The sequence below is a fragment of the Peromyscus californicus genome, unplaced genomic scaffold (genome assembly GCF_007827085.1).
Source record: "Peromyscus californicus insignis strain IS unplaced genomic scaffold, ASM782708v3 Scaffold_8__1_contigs__length_139910024, whole genome shotgun sequence".
Lineage (NCBI taxonomy): Eukaryota > Metazoa > Chordata > Mammalia > Rodentia > Cricetidae > Peromyscus > Peromyscus californicus.
The window spans coordinates 27682857-27706418 of NW_026294606.1; the positions used below are offsets into that span (position 1 = coordinate 27682857).

At 42.8% G+C, this 23562-nt stretch overlaps 1 protein-coding gene across 1 annotated transcript in view; it reads left to right on the plus strand.

The window, feature by feature from the left end:
• Positions 1-23562, plus strand: part of F13a1 (coagulation factor XIII A chain) — a 160634-nt gene that overhangs the window by 18528 nt on the left and 118544 nt on the right. The gene's annotated exons all lie outside the window — the stretch shown is intronic.

Below are 23562 nucleotides of genomic sequence, written 5' to 3' on the forward strand. Positions count from 1 at the left end.
TGAGATGGCGGGGAGGCAATAGAAAGAATGAATCCAGTGTAACTCTCATGTTCTTTTGGCTGTGACAGAGCCAGTGCAGGAGAGAAACCTGTGAGTATGGGAAGTGATGGCAATGGCAGTGCTCTCCATCGGTGACTCACTGGCATGGGTACCTCAGGGCAGGGTATTGTGTGTTTCCCACTTACTTCTTCCAGCACCATTCTGGACATTGTACTATGGCCATCGCTTTTCAGATGACATTAAGATTGAAATGATTAAACAAATATGCCCAGGTTGAACTTGCAAAGTACTGGGGCTACTCTTTGGGGTTTTTGAGTGACTTTGGTGACTATATGTTCAAAGACAGTGTGAGTATGAAGCACAGGGGTAGTTTTGGGTTGGACAGAAGGAAATTGCAGTAGCATCCACATCTGGATCGACATGGTCATTCAGCAAAAATCAGTCTTGTAAGCAGAGCCTTGAATCTTTGGGGAAAACAACTTTAAAGGAAGATGCCAGAAACTGGAGTCCTTGAAGGAGAAGCAAAGCCTTAAAGGATCTGAAGTCAGGAGGGAATCAGCGAAGGCACTATGACTAAGAGAGTTAAGACAAGAGTTGACCATGGTTGGAATTTCCCACTGCACTCAACAGTTAAGGAGATACCGCTGGCCTGGCTGACAGAAGCAGTTGTAATGATCTAAAGGTAAATGCGGTTGAGGTAATAGATGTGTCAAAAGTAGGAAAATAAAGTCTCAATAGTAACTAGAGACACGAGTTTGAGGGAGGGTATTTTGCTTTGGGATTTGTTTCAGAATTGGGGGGACTTGAACATAGGCAGATGGGGAGGAACCATCGAGGAAAAAGGCCCAACAAGTCAGAGGAGCATTGGGTTCCTAGAGGAGAAGCATAGAGCATCAGCTTGAGTGAAGATGAGTAGAGCAAAGAATCTACCATGCTCAGAGGATGTACGGAAAGAGGTTAGGTAGAGTGTGCTTGCTTTAAGTAGAAATATGAGATTGAACTAGCACTGTGCTCATGATCCAAGTCAGTCAAAGCCATAGGAGGTGAGCTAACACTGCATAGGCTTCTTATATTGATGGGCCAGTCCGTTTTACATTGCTAAAATAAAATACCCAAGGCTAGGTACTTCATAAGATAAAAAGGGGGGTTTCTTAAACTACTGTTTTGGATGTCTAATATCAGGATGATCACTCAGCATCTGGAGAGGGACTCATTCACTGTATCCATCACTGGAGGATGGCATCACGGAGGGAGCATATGTAAGAGGGAGAGGTCACAGGGGAAGAAAGCTAGAGACAGACTTGGATCAGACTCATCTATTAGAACAGCCCATTCTCTCATAACCAACTTCCCCCTGCAAGACCAGCACTCAGCCCTTCTAAGGCCAAGTCCTTAAGAAGCTAATCCCCTGGTACTAAGCACTTTGCAATGGTTCTACCTCACTCTGACATGCTATCACACCAAGGTCCAAGCTTCCAGCACATATTCTCTGGGGATCACATTAACACCTTATCTAAACCATTACAGTCTGAGAGCCAAATCTTTTAGGAGCGTGTTTCCTTATTTATTTATTTATTTTTTTATAGTTCAGAAATCCCAGATAAAATTATCACACTGATGGGTGCTTTTCACACATATAACATAGTTTCTCTGCAGAGAAATTTCCTGCCCCAAATCTCATAGAGAAATAAGTCAGAGGCCATGTTGTGTCTACACTTTATGCTTCATTTTGCTGAAAGGGGGTTATTTCGACATGTCGAAGGAACACTTCTGCAGGGTGTCGTTTCAAATCTTTGCCCCTGTGGGTTTCTGCATTGACAACGGGCATGCTCATTTCTAAGCATCTGTGTGAAGCAACTAATAATGGCATCTGAGAAACTAGGACAGTGTTTCCCAGGCTGCCTTCCCTGTGAACAACTGTCAGGAGATGCTCTCAGGGAAAGTAAGAAGTTCTGTGGTCAAATGCATTTGGCTCATGCTGTGTTTGTGCCTCTTCAGTCACCACGTACATCTGCATATTAGAGGCTTCCTGTGGGCATGCAGTCAAAACACTCGCTTAGTGGAATATTTACTAAAATTGTTTTCCTGCAAACGCTGCCCTAGTATGTTTCTATTGTTATAGTACCCCTTAATAAAATGCAGAACTCACCCTAGGAAGTGCAAAGCTCCAGTTGACTATTACCTTTGTTCTGTAGAGCACAGAGCAGGGTGGATGGAGCAACTTGGGTAGATTTGGAGTTATATGGATGATGCTTAATATAATATCCCTTTTTACTGCATGACAATTTAAGATTTTGTTCCAGCATTACAATAAATGTCAAGTTGTCATTCATATTAAGAAACTTTCTTTTCAAAAATGAATTTTAACCAGATGGTGGTGGCACACACCTTTGATCCCAGTACTTGGGAAGCAAAGGCAGGTGGATCTCTGTGAGTTCAAGACCAGCCTGGTCTACAAAGCAAGTTCCAGGACAGTCAGAGCTACAAAGAGAACCATATCTTGAAACACAAAAACCCAAACCAAAAAGAAAAAAAAAAAGATTTTTAAGTATCCTCTTTTATAGTCACTTTTTTTTATTGTTCATATTTTTGTTTGACTTCTACTGCAATGCTCTTTTTTTTTTTCTTTAGAGTATGCTTAGTGAACTCTTATGAACACTTTGCACGAGAAAGCACCAGACCAGGGTCAGAGCAGGAAGGATGCTCTGTTTTGAGTATGGTCAAGGGGACATTCTGAGCAGTTAAATGCTCACTCCCTGCCTTTGGGGGTCCCGTGGTCAGGAGGACAGTGTGAGAAGTAGGATGCTCAGCTTGCTTCTGCCTCCAAGGAGCTGGTCCACAGTCAGTGGGATGGTGAGAAGTAGAGGGGGAGCGCTTGGTGCCAGCTTCTTGGGGAAGCTATTTACAGCTGTTTTGAAGGCTGTGTCTCACTGAGCGCAGCGCAGGGAATCCTCCAGGAAGAGCTTTTGAAGATGGGTCTAAAATGGGTGGTAGCAGCATCTATTTTGGGATTAAGAGCAAGAAGGCCAGTAGGGCATGAAAACTGGAATATATGGGTTGTTTTGTACCACTTGTCAAGCAGTTTCAATGTTCTAGAAATAACCAGAAGCCTTGTAGATGGGTTTTAAGTAAACAAACTGTTAAGGAGATCTGAAGCCGAAAGCCATAGCTCACTCCTGTAATCCTGGCACTTGAGGGGCTGAGGCAGGAGGATTGTGGCAAGTTTGAGGCCAGCTTGGGCTAGAGGGGGACCCAGTCTGGGAAAAAAAAAAAAAGGCGCTGCTCTCTGCATAGCTTTGGGGATGAGAAGAGGAAGAAAGTACAGATACATGTGCAGAAAAGCTGGCATCAGCTGGGTCCTGCTCACCCTGAGGGAGGTCCTGCTCACCCTGACGGAGGTCACCAACTGCAAAACTCAGGAAAACTCACCGTGTTTGTTTTGTGTTTGAGTTGAGGAGGGGGGTTTGTTATGTCCAGCTGAATAAGGAGGTGAGTTTACCTAGTCTTGGCAGGAGCTCTCTATAGAGATGCCAAAGCAGGTCCTGGACTACAATGTCCAACCTTTGAGTGAAAATAAAACTTTTTTCTTTATAAATTAATTCTCTCAGATGTTTTGTTACAGACTATGAAGCTAACTAAACCAACTGATTATGGACTAAAGAGCACAAATTTATATAAAATGCCCTTTTGTGCTAACACAAAAACCGGAAATAACAAAACTGGCAACAGGAAGGGTGATAATAACCAACACTGAACCAAAGTCCACAGGGATTCAGTAACTTGTTTGAGGATATGGGCAAACGATTTCTGTAGGTGTTTCTCAAAAGAAGAGATACAAATGGCCAACAGATACATGAAAATATATTCTTTCTCTCTAATTGTGAACACTATGTGATTTAAAACCACAGTGAGATGTCTGTCACCTTTTAGAATGGCAATTACCAAAAAGTTGACCAACGAACTAGCATTGGTGAGGATACTGAGAGAAGGGAGTCTTTTTATATTGTTGGTTGGGATGTAAATTAATAGGTCATTGTGGAAAATAGTATGGTCACTCCTCACATACACACAAAAAAAAAAAAACATAATTATATGACCCATGGACCCCACTTCTAGGAATTTATTCACAAGATAAAATAACTATGCTAAAGGAAAATGTGCATTCCCATGTACTTTTCAGTATTATTCATGGTAACTAAGATATGGAACCCACCCAAGTGCTCATCAATAAACAGGGTGATGTATACAATAAGATGCTATTATACTCTGTTCCTTGTAACAACATGGGTGGAACTGGGAGACATTATTCTAAGCGAGATAATCCTGTCACAGAAAACCAAATAATGTTCTCCCATTTATAGCTTGAGTCTTTTATAAGAAATTTTTATTTTTGGTTATGTGTATATGTATGTGTAGGTACAAGAAGAGGCTAGAAGAGACCATTGGAACTCCTGATGCTGGAGTTACAGGTGGTTGTGAGTCATCTAAAATAGGTGATAGTAGCTATACTCAGGTCTTCTGCAAGAGCAGTAAGTACCCTTAACAACTAGGCTGTCTCTGCAGTTCCCACATGTTGAATATTAAAGGTCAATTTCATAGAAACAGAGAATGGGAGGGTCATTAGTTGAGGCTAGAGTCTGGCAATGGGTACAAGGAGAGGGGAGATGTTGATTAGTGAGGACAGTTCCTGTAAGATGGGAGGAAGAGAGTGTGGTGATCAGCTGTACTGCATGGGGACCACAGTTAAAAACTTGCATGTTTCAAAAATGATGAAATGCTAGATTCTTGATGTTTTCATCACAAAAAGAATAAATTGGCAAAGTGGTGGCTATCTTAGTTAGCTTGATTAATTTTTTCTGTGATGCATATATGTAGCTCAAAATGTTACATTGTGTCCTTCCAAATAGCTACAATTACTATTAATCAAATAAAAAGAAATTCACACACAAACAAGAAAACACTTTCAAAAGACAAACACAAGATAATTGCTGTCCTGTCTTTTGTCTCCTGGTGGCAAAGACAGGAATCCCTGAGTCTCTACACATAAATACCCAGTATCCATGCAACATTCACACTGAGGACTTAATTAGTCCAAGTAGGAGCCCTGACAACCCACAGGCCAACTTCTTCCTGGAAAGATTTGCCTGCCATTCTAGTTTGAGTGATGGAGACTGTTTGAGGTGGAAGTAGCAGGGGCCAGTGTCCACATCTCAGTACCTGAGACCTCATTGTTTGCCTTCTCAATCACCTTAAGAAGAGCTGGAAATAGCTGTGCATGCCTTTGGCTATCATCACCTCCCACTATCACAGACCCTTTCTATAATGTATCATTCTTTCTCTCTCTTTCTTGTTCTTACCCTTGTAAACAAGTACACACACACACACACACACACACACACACACACACACACACACACACAAAGCATACATGTCTATGCATCTCAGCCAATAAGCACAAGTTTCTAAGCAAAGTTAGGGTCCCCAGGTTAACAGAGTCACTAGTGCATTTTACATCCCATGTGCTGCATAGAACATGCAGGAAGGAACTGTGGGGGTTGGAATGAGATCGCACCTGTACCTCTCTCCATCCCTCTTATTTTTCCCCTCTTCTTTCTGGTCCCCTCCTCTGACCATACCCTTGCCTCTCTCTCCATTGGTAAGCTCAGGTCTTACTGTGATCTCCCACACTTCTGAATTAATAAGCTTGGCTCATTAGTACCCACAGAATTGAAACTACTTGGTTAGAAAGTTGTAATCTGAACTGAGGTGTGATACAGCGGGGGGTACTGCTGGATGTTCCCTATAATTCTAAGGTGTCTTGCCAATATGAAGTGAGGGGTGAGAAAAGTGGGGAAAGATACCTAATGAAAACTAATGTGCCAACCATCACACCTTGCTCTTAAGGCTCCCATCTAAAAGGAAGCATCATGTAAGTGGAAAGAAAACTCACTAAAGAAAGGCACTAAGTGGGCTAATTATTCATCACCCTTACCCTCTGGTTCCTCCCTGAGCACTCTGTGGGGATTGATGGGGGATAACCAGAAGCTCTTTCAACTGCTTAGTGATGGTTGCTTGCTAATAAGATGACCCAATTACCAGTCCTATTCTGAATATTGCAAGTGCATAGGAAGCTGCATCTCCATGGCGTTTCTTATCAGAGGATAACCCACATAACGTGCCACTATTGTAGCAGCCAGACGGGCTGCATCAAGATGAGCTAAAAATAGCCCGGCACGTCTTTGGCTAGCCTCGCCCAGGATCTCAGCCCCCCTTTTTTGAATTTCCTCCTATTTCTGTAATCGGTCTCTCTCCATCTTTGTCTCCCCACTCTTTCCTGTTCTCACTCTCTCTCACACACACACACTTGTGTCCCAGGCATAAATAGTTACGAATTTAATCACTGCCTAAGGGGGTGGGGAATGGTTGCTGCATGATGATAGCTCTAACTATTCTGTGTATTCACAAGGATTTCTTTAGCCTCCAGGCATCCAGGATAGGGCTCTGGACCTGCACCCCTAACTCTGGCTGAACACTCTCTTGGCCACTTTATTTACTATGTATGCTAAAGGTTGAATCCAGGGCTTTGTGCACACCAGGCAAGCACTCCGAGTTCCATCCCCAGTCCCTTGCTTGACTGTTCATAAGTTTCTTTGCTAAACTACAGAAGAGTCTGTGATGGCTCCTTCAGTCTCCCAATCTACTTCCCATCTATGGCTGCTTACCAGCCTTTATAAGATCATGTCCAATTTCTAGTTCAGTGAATTTGTGTGACACGAAGCCTTGCTGTGTCCTGCATCCTGACATCCTATAGTGTGTGTGTGTGTGTGTGTGTGTGTGTGTGTGTGTGTGTGTTTGTAAAACAGAAGTTTAACAACACATATTATCTTCATTTAGCTTGATTGAAATCAACTTACTTTAATTGATAAGTAAGAATTCCACATTTTCCTAGGGTACAGGATAATATTTTGGTACATGTATATATTGTTGATGATCAGTTTTGCACACAGATCATTTGTCTTCTCAAACACATTTCTTTTTTATGAGACCATCTAAATCCCCTCTCCTACCAATTTCATTTTCACAATACATTGTTGGCTATATATAATACCACAAAAGCCATTCCACTTATTTATCTGTATCTTTGTTCCCATTAAGCGATCTCCTTGTTCCTCCTTTTTCCACCCTCCCCAGGCCCCAGCAACCAGGATTATACCATCTACTTCTGTGAGCTTAGCTTTTTATATTCTACATGAGTAACCTCATGCCCCATCTGTATTTCTATATCTGAATCATTTATTTAAAACTGTGAACCTGAGACCATTGGTGTTTCCAGAAATGCCAGGGTTTCACTCTTTTATTACTAAGTAGTGTTCCATTTTATATGTGAATCATTTTAGCTTTCCCTTCACTAGGGAACCTGGCTGTTGTGAACAGTGCTGAAATAAATATAGAGGAGCAGATGATTGTTTTATGTACTGATTCCGTGTCCCTCGGGTGCACACCCAGTGTTCCGAACCTTTCTTTAGAGTCTGTTACAGTTAGAGTAACAGGAATTCTGCAAACAGTCAACAGTTAGTCAATGGGCAGGCATTCTGGGAGGAGAGGGCAGGCAAGAGCTGAAGAGCAAAGTCTCAGACAAGGCAGGTAGGTCTTGAAAAGAAACTTGAGAAATTGGGAATGTTTCAAGGGTAAGAGATATGACTGGCCTCTAGGTGGGATGGGGGTTATTATTCATGGAATTCTCCAGATGTTCATCAGCTTCTAATGTAAGAGAATTCCTTCATGGACTAAAGTTCCTGCATATATTCAGAGCTTGGGCACCACTCAATCTCCAGGCAGAGATGGAGGTCAATAATGAGGAGCCTATGAGAACTGAGCCACCATAATGGAGCCAGTCTGCTGTCATTACTGGGTTGGTAACTGGCTTCTTGCTTTTTGGTGATTGGATGAGACATCTGGATTCTCCACACAACACATCATTATCCTCCCCCAACAATCCATTTCATTGTGTTAGAGTCCATTGCAAACCACCTCCCCGAAACCTCTTCTATCAAATGGTCAGAATCTTATTAACAGATCAAATCCAATTAAGTCACCATTAGTTTCCAAGAGCAGTTTCCAAGCAGCTCAAGAAAATGTGCAGGTCTCTGAAGACAGGAGCTGAAGAGACTTCACTGGGACCTGTTCCTTCTACAGACTCACCAACAGGACCTGTGGGAAGGTTCTAGAAGGGAGAGATGAACAATCCATATTATTCTGCCAACCTGGAAAGATCATAGTTTCATGCTTGGATCCCTGAAACAAAATATAGTTTTAAAAGCAGATTTCTGGAAGAGATATGTAAAATGATAAAAGGGTTATTATAAAATCAAGTATTTAATCTCAAGCATTCACTTGAATGGAAATTGGAGAAGTATGTTCATGAGTCATAGCTTGAGAAGTTTTGTCATCTGCCTAGTCTCTGGTCAGGTAGAGATGCAGCCATTGGCATGATGAAACAGGAAGTACTCTCAGAACACCAGGCTGAGTTCATTCATCCTGGCAATGTTCTGGATGAAGCTTTACCACCAGCAGTTTCTCTAATGGAATGAGAATGCCCAGTGAAAGGAGCTAATCTTTTTCTGACAGCCACCGCTCATTCATTTACACAAACGGGCTTTTTCAGATGACTAGCTGCTCTTCTGGAGAGAGGAGTGTCCTAAAAAGACAAGATCGCCAAAGTTCGAAGAGACAAACTGGAAAGTGTAGGGGGCTGAGCACTATGAGTTAGTGGTGATTAGAGTGATAATCCTGAGGGTTGAATCTGTAGTCAAGGCACAATGAGGGAGTAGAAAGAGGAGATATGTCTAGGGTTAACTGTCTGATGAATAATTAGGACTGGCTGCTCCGGTGAGCATGTCTCTGCAAATACTTTAATACTTGTATCTGCATATGGGTAAAGGTAATGTTCATCATGAAGTGCATTTCATGAAAAAAAAAAAAAAACAGCATAGTTATCTAGGGTTGCACGTAAGTATAATCACTTTCCCAGCCCACTTACTTTGCAGGTCTAGAAATTGTCTGCACCCAATGGAGAGTTTGAATACTCCTCTATAAAAGGTCAGACAGGATCTGATGGAACTGAGTGGGTCATAATCCAGGACACAAAGATAAAAAGAGAGTCTAGGAGGGATGTTGAGAAAGCTGGCATAGAGAAGAATTACAAGAATTGTCCTTAGCCAACCCAGGATATATGAGTGTCACAGAGGACATAGGGAAAGTTACTAGAAATCTAGAGGAATGTGGCAGAGGCAAAAGAGAGAGTCTGATGGTGTTAAACAATGTGGACACAACCCCAAATGGTACAGAAACTCCATTTCTATGAGAGAAATCATCAGGAGCCAAGAACATTTGATTGGATAGGGTGTGTCCTTGGTTAACCTTAAAATTTCATGGTGGTTGCATTCAGCACAGTTCAGGTCAAGCAGAGGTGCCCATTCAAGATGAAACCGATGGAGAAGAAAACTGACCTCTAAAGAGTGTAGCACACAGAAACAGAGCTAGGAAACAGCTCTAACAAGGACTGGAGGAGACAAAATACAGATTTTTTCTCAGCTATTCACTGCAGAGACAAGAGGCCCAAGCTTTAGCCACTCCTGCCCTCAAGTAGTAAAGAGCCAAGCCTGTCTCCAAACCTGTCTGAGCTATGCAGGGTATGTAGGATCCTACAGATACTCAAGGTTCTGGGTAGAGGTTGGCAGATTTGAGCTAGCAGAAAACTTAAAAAGATCACCTGCAGGGGAAATAGGTCTCACTAGTGGGAACTACCAAAAATTTAGAGTAACAAGGGCAATAAATGGGCCAAGTCACATGCCTCTGAAACTCTAACAGTCTGTGTGTAGGCCTGTTATAGGAGGGGTGTGCAATGACATACGCGTGTCAGAAACCTATACACCATTGTCCAAGCCTCTAAGGAATGGCATGGAGCTTGCTGGAGCAGTTTAGAAGCCCCACACTTTATCTGACCCAGACTTCACTGGCAGCATCCTAGTCCGTGATTGTCCTCATATGCCATTCCCCCAAACAGTCATATTACAACTCATTCTAAGAGCGTTGGTTTCAACTAACAGTCATGGTAAGAGTCTAATATATTCATTCTTGCTAACCTTTCAATATCTGTGAGAATAATTGCACTGACTCTTACTTCACGTTTATACTTTGTAGGCAAGAATGCTTTAAGACCCAACCTTCCATAGTGGAGTTGTATCACTGCATTGGATGTGAGGAGAAGACTGGGTCCTCCACATTCTGTGGACACTGTCTTTTTCAGAGATTTTTTTTTCAGATCTCAGGCCCATGGTCCAGCCATGATTACTGGGATAAACCAATTATCACTATCTGACTTTTCATGATCCCTCATCAAAGGAAGAAAATAGATGTGATGAGCATAGTCTTAGTTTAGGCAAAGCAAACAGAGGATCTTTGGTGTGGGAACAAGAAAAGACTTGGAGAAGCAAACTGAAATAGGCTATGGACTAAATATATTTGTCCCCTCCAAACTCCTATGTTGATATCCTACCCTCTGGTGTGATGGTATTTGGAGATGGGTCCTTCGGGAAGTGATTGTGTCATGATAGTGGAGCCATCATGAATAAGGTTAGTGCCCTGCCCATAAAAAGACAAGACCAGGCATCCACACTTTAATCTCTTTTCCTATCTCACAAGGACATAAAGAGAAAATGTCATGAAACAGGAAGTTGACCCTCATGAAGAACCAAATGTTCCAGCACCGTAAATCATCAAGAACTCAACTTCCAGAAGTAGTTTAAGTCACCCAGGCTATAGTATTTTGTTCCAGTAGCCAAGCTGATGAAGATAGGAATCAAAAAATGAAACATCTGGCTGTCTCCGCAGTCTGGTAGTAAAGTGTGACACCTCACACTGTGGGAGTGAGTGACCTGTGGAGAAAGACATCAGCAGGACTTTATTTGGGGGGAAGGAGTACATTCATCTTCACAAAGCTCTGAGTTCCTCCAATAGAGGCATTGGGCTTTCTATTTGCACTACCATAAGAGCTGATGGTATTTTATGTTCTGTTTCCTTGTCTGGGAAAAATAGAAAAGCAGCGCGCCTTTCTCTCTCGGCTTCATAACTGGCTCCCCAGAGTAAAAGCCACATTTGATACTCCACTCCTTAAAATTAAGTTGACAGTTCCCTCTAGGTTCAGCAGAAAGTTGGTGGCCAGATGGACAAGAGCCTCTAATATTCTGAAGCAATTAATTTCTCAAAGAGATGAGGAGATGTTTCTATGACTAAAGTGACAGAAATGAGGTAGTGGGGACAGCAAGGATGGCATTTTCCATCCAGCAGCTTCTTATTCGTGCAGCATATTCCCGAGTGAGAGGAAATGACACGTTGCCTCCAGGATCTCATCTCAACCATTTCAATCTTTCCTAGCTTTTATATTTGTGAAACAAATTGCTTTAAACATGTCAAAGCCACTTGAGTTGAGTGTTAGCCAAATTTTAAAAATAAAGATGATTCATGAAGACAGCACTTGTGTTTGTAGACTTCAGGATAAAATTTTAAGGAAACAAAAACCACAGCCTTGATTATTTAGGGCATAGGCACAAGGTAATAATCTTTAGAAGTTAAAAAGAAATCCCCCCTTTCTGGTAGATTTATTGAAGACCCTGGCATTGTGGAAGATCAGTCATTTCTGTTTTGGTGAATTGCTAAGTTCCTCCTCATACATTGTTTCCTCAGCCCCTGGATTTGGTCTGCTTTTTCAGGTTAAACCTTGCTAGGGTTCTTACACTCTCCCACAAGTCAGCCTGTATTCTCTTAGAGCTGATGTCTCTTAAGGGTCTCCTCATGCCTCTTCATGGAGACAGGATGGTCCCTGGGGTCAGATAACTAGGCAGGTGCTCCTCCAACATGTTCTTCTGAAAGACTGGGACTGATGCACCACAGTTGTTGACCTCATATCTTGCCATCCCTGGATTTTAGTGTGTGTGTGTGTGTGTGTGTGTGTGTGTGTGTGTGTGTGTGTGTGTGTGTGTGTGTGTTGTGTTTACTGACAAAGACCTTCTCCTACAGAAGCATGAAGATCATGGCTATGACAATTGGTGTCATGTGATCATGTAAGTTAAACCCATTTGAGTTTCACTGTTGTTTCAATAATGTCCCACACAGCAAAGAGACCTGGTCAAATCCAGGATCCCCTAAGACATTTTAGTTGGCATGTTTTGTGTCGAATTTCTTTAATTTTCTTCAGTTTGGAACCAATTCAGAATAGGTGTGTTGTGCTTTGAATGAGAAATGTCCCTCACAGGTTGAGACATTAGATGCTTGGTCTTCAAGTGGTGGTGCTGTTTGGGAAGGCTATTGGGGGAGGGGTGTATGGCTTGCTGGAGGAAGTATGTCACTAGAATGGGTTTTGAGAGTTTAAAGCCTCACATTATTTCCAGTTTGTTCTCTTTGTTTCATGCTTGATGTTGTGTTGTTAAAGACGTGATCTTCCAGCTTCCTGTTCTTGCCACCATGCTTGCTGCTTGCTGCCATGCCTCTACCCTGCCATGATGGCCTCTTCCATGAACCAGAATAAACTCCCTCTTCCTTAAGTTGCCTTTGGTCCTGGTGCTTTACCATAGCAACAGAAGAGTAACTAATATGAGCTGTATAGTCTTTCTGTGGCTTCATGGCTCTATACCTGTGAGGATTACAAAGAGGGTAGTTTTGAGTATGCCTCTCACCTTGAGGTTTTGAACGGCATCTCTTCATGATTAAAATTGGTTCACACACTTGTCCCAGGGTGATCGCAGAAGCAACACTGTATACTTAGATCATTATCTCAGACCATTTCCTATTGCTTTAAGAGAAAACCTGATACCAAGAAAAATACGTTTATTTGGCTTATAGTTCTGAAGGCTGGGAAATTCAAGATAAGGCAGTCATATCTGGTGAGATCCTTCCTGCTGGTGTGGCTTCCATAGAGCCCTGAGGCAGCACATGACATCTTAAGGCAAAAAGTATGTGTGTAATGACAAGAGCTCAACCTGCTTTTATAACAAACCCACTCTTGAGCTAACCCAAGAGAAGATCAAATTATTTATGATGGCAAAGTTCTCATGAATCTAATCACTTCTCAAAGGTCCCCACGGATCCCTCCTATATTTTAATGCTTCGCAGTGAGGACTAAATTTTGACTTTTTGTACTTTTTCTAATTATAAAAGCATCCTACCTGGTTTCACGTAATTTTTTTTTTTTGTAAATCTTCCTACTGTGATATGAACTTTCACCATTTCGTTAAAGTGCTGGTGCAGTTTGAATACCTCAACTCAGGAAAGAGACCTAGAAGTCAGCCTCCAGGAAGTTCACTAAGGAGTGCTATTAGGATCAGCTCCAGAAGAAGGAAGGAGGGTTTGGGACCAAGGGAGAAGTTGGGTTACAAGCAATTGCAACAAAAGCCTTTGCTGATTGCATGTGGACCTTTAGAGATGGCTGGCTTTTTGTGATTCCCTGATTCCTAACAGGACTGGGCTCTGTGCTTATGTTGATCAGTTATCAGAGGTGAGTTTTGCCTAGAATGAAACATGACTCGGGATGAGACAACTTTTGTTAACTTCAAGTGGTGTACCTATGACCATTTCCTGTCATCACTCCCAGAGGGAATAAGTCTCTGTCATTCCTGGATAGGAATCTGGGCACAGATCCCAGAGCTCAGCACAGTGGTATCTGGTGAGATCATCCATGACAAAGCTCTTTGTTCCCTATGTAATTAAAAAGTACTACACAAGAAAGCAAATTATTGCAATTACTATATTCATCAAAAAAAGTCTTAATGATAGAACAACTAGTGGGCATCAATGTGAATTCTTGATATTTCTCTTTTAATTTAGTGAGTTACTTAAATTTGCTATTATCATTCCTTAAGTTGATATTCAAACAATCCTATATGTTGCCAGTTAAAAAACAATTAGAAATCTGGCCTCAACATCCTTACTTCTTTACCTGTCCAGTGTTGGCTGATTCTTCTTATATGCATGGTAATGATCTCTCCTGTAGCTATATCCTTTACAAAGACCAGTCTTAAGTGTCATTCCTTGTATGACATACAAGTAAGCACAACTCATGAAGTAGCTCTGAACATCCACAGTGAGAAATTAATCATCCACAAGTACTCACTCAACTGCCCTCGGAGGGCTGTCTGTGGGAAGGGCTTGTTGTTGGTGTTGGTGTCCTCAAACATCAGAGCTCCTCACAGCCAGTGCTGCCTTCTTCATGTCTAGGGAGCTGGCGATGGAGTTGCAGCCCATGGCTGATTCTCCCTGCGCTGGTGGCAATTGTACAACCATAGAGATAGAGAGTCTGAGAGCTCCTGTGAAGTGATGTGAGGACCTTAGGAACATCATCTTTGGCATCAAGTGACAAGTAGTAGTTTAGATAAATGCATCAGTGAAATGAAAAGTATGTGAGGACTGATACACCCTTTCCAGTTTGCTTACCCAAGAAACCTCCCAAGAAGGTGGCGGCTGGTGTTCTGTCTCCTCTTCAAGCTACCCTTTTACCTAGCAGCTCCGTTGTTGATAAAGCCTAGAGTCCCCTACTAAAGAAGCAGAATGCTTGGGACTGAAGAAATAGCTCAGAAATTAAGAACACCTGCTGCCCTTCCAGAGGACCAAAGTTTGGTTCCCAGCACCTATGTCAGGCAGCTTACAACCACCTGAAACTCCAACTTCAGAGGGTCTGGTACCCTCTTCTGGTCTTTGCAGGAACCTCCATACATGTGGCATACACATATGCATGTACACACACACACACACACACACACACACACACACACACACACACACTTTAATTGAAATTAAAAATTAAGTAAAACTTTTTAAAAAGAAACAAGGTTGATGGAACACTCTGTGATAGACTACATCTTAGTTCTCAGTTCTTGGACTTACTAATTTTTCTCTTATTTTTGAGACTATAATTACAGTATTTCCCTCTTCCCTTTCCCTCCCAAAAAACTTCTCATATACTCTTTGATCCCTTTCAAAGTCATGCCCTGCTTTCCATCAATTGTTGTTACAGATGTGTGTGTGTGTGTGTGTGTGTGTGTGTGTGTGTGTGTGTGTGTGTGTGTGTGTTTCTAATTAAATAAATGTAACATGTTCGGTCTGTATAATCTTACTTGTATGTATATGCTTTCCTTGGGATAGTTTTCTTCTATGTTCTTGAATAGCTGGTCTACGTCATTGACTTAGGGCCGTTTTCTCTTGTCTATGCCTATAATGTGAAGATTTGTCTTTTCATGGGGTCCCATATTTCCTGTGTTTTTTTCCTGTGTGTATGTGCTGTCTTTTTTATTAATTTTTCGTATTTGTGTATTTTGTCTAGATTCTCTGTTTTATCTTCAAGTCCTGACATTTTATCTTCTGTTTGATTCATTCCACTTCTCAGGCTTCCCTTTGAGTTTTATAGTTGGATTATTGGGTTTTTCAGTTTCGTGTTCATTTCAGCTTGAGTCATCTTCAATGTTTCTCTCTCCTTATTGAATTCCATTTTCAAATCCTGAATGGTCTTTGTCATTTCCTTCAGCCTTATTTCTGTGTTTTCTTGGGTATCACTCAAGCATTCATTATTTCTTTCTCTTTCAGTTCATTGAGGTGTTTCTTTGTGGCTTCTTTAAACTCCTTGCATTCTTTGGTAAAGTTTATGATTGTTCTTTCAAGTTCTGTGTCCTGGGATTCGTCTAGATAATTCTTGCTAGCAAACATTTCTACAGGATGGATAGGTTTAGAGAGGAGATAATGGCTTGATCTTTCATATAGTTCATATTTTTGCAGTGAGATCTGGTCATATAAACTTCTTTTGTTAGGCCTGTGTCTGATGTGGACAGAGCAGGTTGGACCAGAATTGAGGATATACTAGCAGGTTGAGCCTAAAGGTTGGAAATGACTAAGTGGAATAAAGTCAGGCGGACACAGGGGACTGGGCTGGGTAGGAAAGATGTGTGTTCTGGTCCAAGCCTGGAGTATGGGGGTAGATTTATGGGCTGAGGAGGGAATGTGGAGGTGAAGATTAGGCAGACAAACCTGTTTAGACACTGGAGAAGAATGTGCAGGACCTTCCTAAGTATAGAGGTTGGGTGTGGTGTGGGAGGGGCCTTTGGGTTAGGGGCAGGTAGAACAGAGTGGGTCCTAATAGAAGCCTAGAAGTTGGTTGTGGTGCAGATAGGAGTGGCCAGACTAGGCTGAGCACTGGATATGGGACTCACAGTAGATCTGGGTGGTTGGGGAGGGTACATAAAGGAGACAATCAGGCAGACTTACTGTGATAGACCCTGAAGAACAATGTGCAGGATCTGATTGGGTAGAGAGGTTGGATGTAGCATGAGAAGGTCCTATGGTTAGGGGCAGGCAAAGTGGGTCTAGGCTAGACCTTAGAGAAGGCTCTCTTGGACTTTTTATGTGTATTTTTGTTCTAGTGATAATTGGTTGAGTCTGTGGCAATGAAAACTCACACTTGCTTGTGTATATTGCACATACATATTGCATGCCAAAGATGAATAATTGTTGTCAGAATTGGCAGTGATTTGTTCTTGTTCCTGTTGCTGTTGCCACACAATATTAACAAGAACTGACTGTTCTGGCTAAAATGCCACAAGTTTGGCTTTGCTTTGTTAGGACAAGTTTATTTGCTAAGTCTTTGATGTTGTCCTTGCTAGTTGATGATCCTTCACTTTTTTTCTTAACTTTTTATTGATTCCTTGTGGATTTCATATCACGAATCCCAATCCCACTCATCTCCCTGTCCCCTCACTTCTGCCCTCTGACCCTCTAACCTCCCCGCCAAAACAAAATTTAAAAGTAACACCAAAAAATCTGAGCCAAACTAAACAAACAAACAAAAATGAATAAAAAAAATACATTGGTGCAGGAGCTGTAGTGTAGCTTACTAAGTCACACAGTTCACCCTTTAGTCCATATGTCTTTACTTGCAAGTGTTCATTGCAGTTAGTCATTGGTCTGGCTCAAGGCCTCTGGCTTCTGCTACACTATGGATACTGGGCCCTCACTGGGACTCCTCTTGGATACCCTGTTGTTGCCTTGTGTCATGGAGATTCTGTAGCTTTGGACCTGCAGGTCCGGACCCTTCACATGCTTCAGCAGTTCATAGATGAGGTGGGTGTCAGAGTAGGCTACCTCATAGTCCTGGTTCTGGGCCTGGGTGGTAGCTGGGTTGGTCAGCCTGCCAGCTTTCCTCATCATCACCACCCAGGCAAGCTCTCCAACACTGCCTCAGCTAGCCAACCCAATGTAGCAGACAGCAAGGAGTGGGGCCAGTTCTCTTGTTTGCACTCACACCACCAGGACCAGCTCTACTGTACTGTCCAGGCAAGGTGCAGGGTCCGCTCTCTGGATTGCACTTGATGAGGAGCAGGACTAGCTCTTCCGTTCTCATGTCCCCGAGGTTGGCTCTGATGCCTGTTGCAGGTGGCAAGGGATGAGGAGGAAGGAATGTTACCCTTACCATCCCATGGCATACCAGGGAGGGTACGGGAGAGCTCTTCTGCTCTCATGCCTACAGGCCTGGCTCACCTGCACCAACAGGGTCAGCTCTAGTGTGCTGTCCAAGTGAGGTGCCATGCTGGCTCTCCCATGTGCTAAAGCTGGTGAAGGGCAGGGCCAGGTCTCCCACTTTCGTGACCCTGGGCCCAGCTCTCTCACCTGCCTCAGGTGGCAAGGGGTAAGGGGAGGGAGGGTATTGTTTTCCTCACCCATGCCACCACATGACAAATGAGGCAGGGGAGAGGTCAGTCCTCTTTCTCTCATGCTCCCCTGGCCCACTCACCTGAGCCTCCACCAACAGGATCAGCTCTATTGTGCTGCCCAGGTGAGGTGCAGGGCCTGCTCTCCTGTGCGCTATGGCTGGTGGGGGACAGTGCCAATTCTCCCACTCTCATGATCTCAGGGCCAGCTCTCCCACCTGCCACAGGTGGTAGGGGATGGCAGAGGTCATCTCCATATCCACCCAAAGTTTGCTCTGTCTCTCTTATCCCTTGGATTTCTGGAGGTCAGTGTGAGAGGACAGAAAGCAAGAAATATGGGAATACTTTTGTCGGTTGAAATAGCTGTAACAGCTTGGGATGACATGAGAGGGAAGTCTAAGTATACAGCTTGGCTTATGTCATGTAATCCAGTAAGGAACAATAAATCAGACCTGTGTCACCAACATCCTCTCTTTCCCTCAACGTCTCTGCATTCTCAAAGCTCTTGACACTTACAGATGGACAGAACCTCACTCAATAAACCCATACCAGGAAAGTACCGCAGGCTACCCTACAACCACTGTAGGTGAGTTTCTGGTCACACTTTTAATGCCACCCTCTACCCACCCAAATGAGTTTTCATAGTGCCAATGTCCACTTCCCTCCCAGCTTTGAGAAAAAGCTTTCATCTCATAGTATAACCAATTTATCCAAATGGCCTTTCCTGCAGATATAAACATTCAGCATTATCTTTAATTTCTCCTCTTTGGGCAGAACTCTCATTAATCTGCAATGTCAGAATACAATTGGAGGTCAAGCGATGCTGCAGAAATCTCTATTACCTACCTGCAGTCTTCATACAACAATCAAAATGATCATTTTCAATAACTTAAGCCAACCTTGTATCTTTTCCTAACTTTTATTCCCTTTATATAAAGTATTTATTTATTCATTCATTCATTTATTTATTTATTTTACATCCAGGGTGCAGTTTCCTCTCCCTCCTTCCTCTCCCATCCTATATTCCCACCACCAATCCACTCCTCCTCCATTTCTGTTCAGGAAAGGACAGGTCTCCCATGGATATAAACAAAACATGGCATATCAAGTTGCAGTAAGAATATGCACCTCCCCATGTATAAACGTTGGGCAATGTGACCCAATATGGGGAGTAGGGTCCCCAAAACCAGTAAAAGGATCAGAGACAGTCTCTGCTCCCACTGTTAGTCCCACAAGAAGACTGAGCTACACAACTATAACATATATGCAGAGTGCCTAGGTCAGTCCCATGCAGGCTCCCTGGTGATAGGTTCAGTCTGGCTTCAGGCTAGTTGAATCTGTGAGTTTTCTTCTGGTGTCCTTGACCTTTCCGGTTCCTACAACCCTCTCCCTGCCCCCCCCCACCCCGCCATTCCACCCCACCCCTGCTTCTGCAGTATTCCTTGAGCTCTGCCTAATGTTTGGCTGTGAATCTGCATCTGTGTCCATCAGTTGCTGGATAAAACCTCTCTGATGACAACTGGGCTAGACACCAAACTTTTTTTCAATCAGAATAAAATCCAAAATCCAAACAGTAGGTTATCAGGCCCTCAGACTTCACTGCCTGTCTTTTCCTCTGCTCCAGGCACACCAGCTTCCTCCAGTGCAGTGTTTTCTGGGGCCATTGTGCTGACAGCAATGCCATTTCCCCGGATGCTTGTGTGACTTGTTTCGTCCCTTTTTCACACCTCTGTTCAAATGTCCTGATGTCCTCACCATAATCACTATCACTCTTGTCCCCTTCACAGGTTCATCTTTTGACACAGCATACCTTCTCGTATTTACTGTCTGTTTACTCTCTCTATACTACATACTCTATGACCCTATCTGTTGATACGACCTTAGTCTCAGTGTCTAGAACCCTGCTGGCAGCCACATGGTACACGATAAATATACTGTGGATTGAATAAATCCCCAAATCACGCCAAACCAGCAGCCACTCTCTTTACTTCTCACGTGATCACTCACAGACATTAATAAATAAATATAAATAAATAAATAAATAACACGGGTTTAGTGAGTTTCCTTTGCTGTTATGACATTAGTTATTATGTAATGATGGGGAAAATAGTACTGTGCTTGGATCCTATAATGCCCTTACCAATCATTATAGTTCAGCCATCAGCTACACTGGGCATTTTATGGATGGAAGAGACTAGGCAGATAGTTATCAGGACACAGATCAGGAATTTGAGTCCAAGTCTGTTTGCACTAGGGTGGTGGCTGAAGGAGCTGTCTGCCTAGAGCTAGTCCTCTGTTTCCTGGCCCCTGCTTATCCATGTATAAAATGCAGGGAACAGATCTGGAGTGAGTTCAGGGTGTAGGCTGTGAAACGGAAACTTCTTTAGATTTCAGCAGCAGACACTTAATTCATGGAACACAGGTGAAGAATCAATCAAATCCAAAAAGGTGACACAATAAAGCCACCCAGGAACTGGTGACTGGAATCGACCTTCTCACCCGGAAGGAGAGCCCATGGAGGAGGATGCCTCGCCAAACACTGAAGCTACCAGCAGGAACAGGAATCACAATGGGGTCAGCAAGTAAGAAAAAAAAAAAAGTCATGAAGGAGACTTGGAACCTTACTCCAGATCAGAAAAAAGAGGAATGTGCCATGCAAGGCAGAGCACTAAGGGGCCTGGGAATGTGCTTCTTGTGGACTCAAACAGGGAGGCAGGGATGCAGGTGATGGAACGGGAGCATCTGGGTGACTCAGGCACAGTACCTGGAAAATAGTTTCTGCTCCCATGTAGATAGCAAGGACCCCGATTTCAAACTCTCCAAGACCTCTTGTTCCTTAGGATCAAATCTGCTTTGTGTGTTATGTTCTGTAACCAACCTTTTCTAAATTGTAGGGCTTCCCTGCTGATTTCCTTTTTTATTTCCTTAAATAATAAAAATAATGTGCTTTCTTTCAAATGAAGCATGTGTGGTTTAAGATAATTTCCAGAAAAATAGCTTTTTATTCAGTAAATTTGGCACTGCAGTTGACCAAGTGTTTGGAGCTGACTTACTAGGTAGCCAGATCGATGCTTTGCAGCTCACTCACCTCTCAAGGGTTACAGGACATGACAGCATTCTCTACAGCTAGGTGCCTAGGATCTGTGAGCATCTGGAACATCATAGGCACTTCAAATCTCTTTTATTGAGAACCAGATGCTGACATGGCTCAGTTTTCCTCACTCAATACCAACATCAATTTCTGATTAAGTACCGGTGCGTGTGTTCTGCCTCCCTCCAGAGCCAGCTGTGGTCACTCTTCAGCCGTCTTTATGCCTCACCTGTGTGCTCAGCAGCTCTCTGATATATGCTTCCCTGTCTCCAGTGGGGTCTCCTCCAGTCACTTCAGCCTGCAGTGATCTGTCTGAAACACAATCTCACTGGGTCACCAGTGACAGGGACGGGGCACAGCTCCATCCTCCACTCTCTGTCCCCCTGACACCTAAAGTTCTCTTTTTCCTTAGAGAAAGGAAATTCCTTTAAAGCAGTGGTTCTCAATCTTCCTAATGCTTTTAATACAATTCTGCATATTGTGGTGACCCCCAACCATAACATTATTTTTGTTGCTACTTCATAACTGTAATTTTGCTACTGTTATGAATAGTAATGTGAATATCTGTGTTTTCTAATGGTCTTAGACAACTAGACAACCTCTGTGAAAGGGTCATTCAACATCCCCCATGGGGTCATGACCTACAGGTTGAGAATTATTGTCTTAGAGAATGGCATTCTCTTTGTTCAGGTGAACGTGGGATTCATTCAGGGCTTCAACACAGAAAAGAATTCCAAGATGAGCCAGCAAGGATCAGAACAAGAGTTTATTAAAGACAACTTTATGTTGGCAGAAGTTTCTGCCCTGAAAGCTACACAGAGGCTTAATAATTATAAATGATCAGCCAATAGCTCAGGCTTGTTACTAGCTAACTTTTACATCTGAATTAATCCATATTTCTTATCTATTCTTTGCCATGTGGCTTGGTACCTTTTTTCGCTACAGCTTGTTCATTTTCTTTCTCTCTGAGCCTGCTCTAGGCTCCTCAGACTCTGCCCTTCTTTCCCTCAGCATTCTCAGTTTGGCTTTCTTGCCTAAGCTTATCCTGTTCAGCTATTGGCCAGTCAGCTTCTGTATTAAACCAATCACAGTGATATATATTCACATAGTGTAAAGGACTATTCCACATGTTTTCCATAGATCTTAAGCACAGGGATTAAAAGATAGATAGATGCGTAGAGAAAGAAAGAAGCAAAGCTAAGTGTGGGGGTGGGCTCCTCAAGGCGGGGGATCAGTTTTCATTTTGTGAACATTTTTTTTATAAACCAAGCTGTAAGTGTATTTACAAAGGGTATTGTCTAGACTTACGAATGAGAAGGGAGTGCTGAGGATTCCAGGTTGCAGATCCTATGTAAGCACAGTTTATTTACTGAGTTTGACATTTTTTTGTTTGAGATGTTTATAGAAAAACAGACTTCCTCAGTAGGCAATTTTTTTGTTTCATCAATGGTGCCTGTAATTGCTGGCCTTTTCCAGTAGGAAAAGCAGATTTGATTCTAGGACTCAGTGCTCCTGGCCTTCTCTCCCAAGCTTTTCTTCCTATGTCTTCACAATTTCATTGTCTTTCTATCCAGTCTCAACTAAACCATAGGAAGCAGTTCAATGCTTTGAGAAGTCCATATCCAGCCTCTCCCAAGGATACAGCCCAAACACCTTTGCACATGGTCAAAGGTCTCGCAGTTCTTGCCTTTCCAGGTCAGCTGCCTCCTTTGTCACACAATTTTGAGTTCTTTTTCTTCCCCATGATGTACCATGCTTTCATTCACCTTCTGCTACTAAGACTTCTCCCTACTTTGTCCACTGTGTGAGTTCGCTTTCTTGGCAAGATATCTGACATAAACAACTGAAAAGGAGAAAGACATATGGACTAGTGGTGTCAGAGGTTTCTGCCCATCACAGTGAGGAGGGTGTTGTTGGAGGGCATAGGCTCATGTATGCACATTCAAGTGGAGGCCAGAGGAGAACTGTGCCTGTGTACCCATGCAAATGCAAGTAGGCTGGTGCCATGTCTTAGCAACTAGGTACTCCACCATCACATCTACCTTTATGACTATATCCCAAAGCCATTTTCTCTGGGGGCTTTCCTTGGATATCCATGACATTATTAGCCACTGCCTTTTCTGGGTTATCCTTCTGTCTTCTTCTTGGCTAATTATCCCAGCAGGGTCTGGGAACCATGCTGGTTCCATAGACACTTCACAAGATTACATCTTACTTCGAAAGAAGATTAGTGACTTAGAATTCTCTGAAAGGAAAGTGAAATATAGTTAAGGAATACCATCCATCCTATATTAAGGCAGGGTCTCTCTTAGCCTGGAGTCCACCAATATCTTAGGTTGGCTGGTCAGTGAGCCCTGGAGATCCACATGTCTATATGACAAGCATGCACCACCATGCCCAGGATTTTTTAATTCATCATGTTCACATCACATGTACTTTGCCAAGTGAGCCATCTCCCCATCTCTGACAGTTTATCTGGTGCTGGACATAGAACTGGAGTCTTGTACATGCTAAGCATGTGTCCTAACACCAAAATGCACCCCCAAACTTTGAACACTTGTAACTCCCTCCTTTGGGTTGCTATCACCCATGACTTCTCTACTTTGTTGACTTTTTCTTTGGTAGTAGTGTCATATTTTTATAGTTGCTAACCTAGAAACTAACAATTGCTTAAAGACCTATGAAATCCTAGTCCCTAGGAACTCCTGCATGGTCCTGAGACTG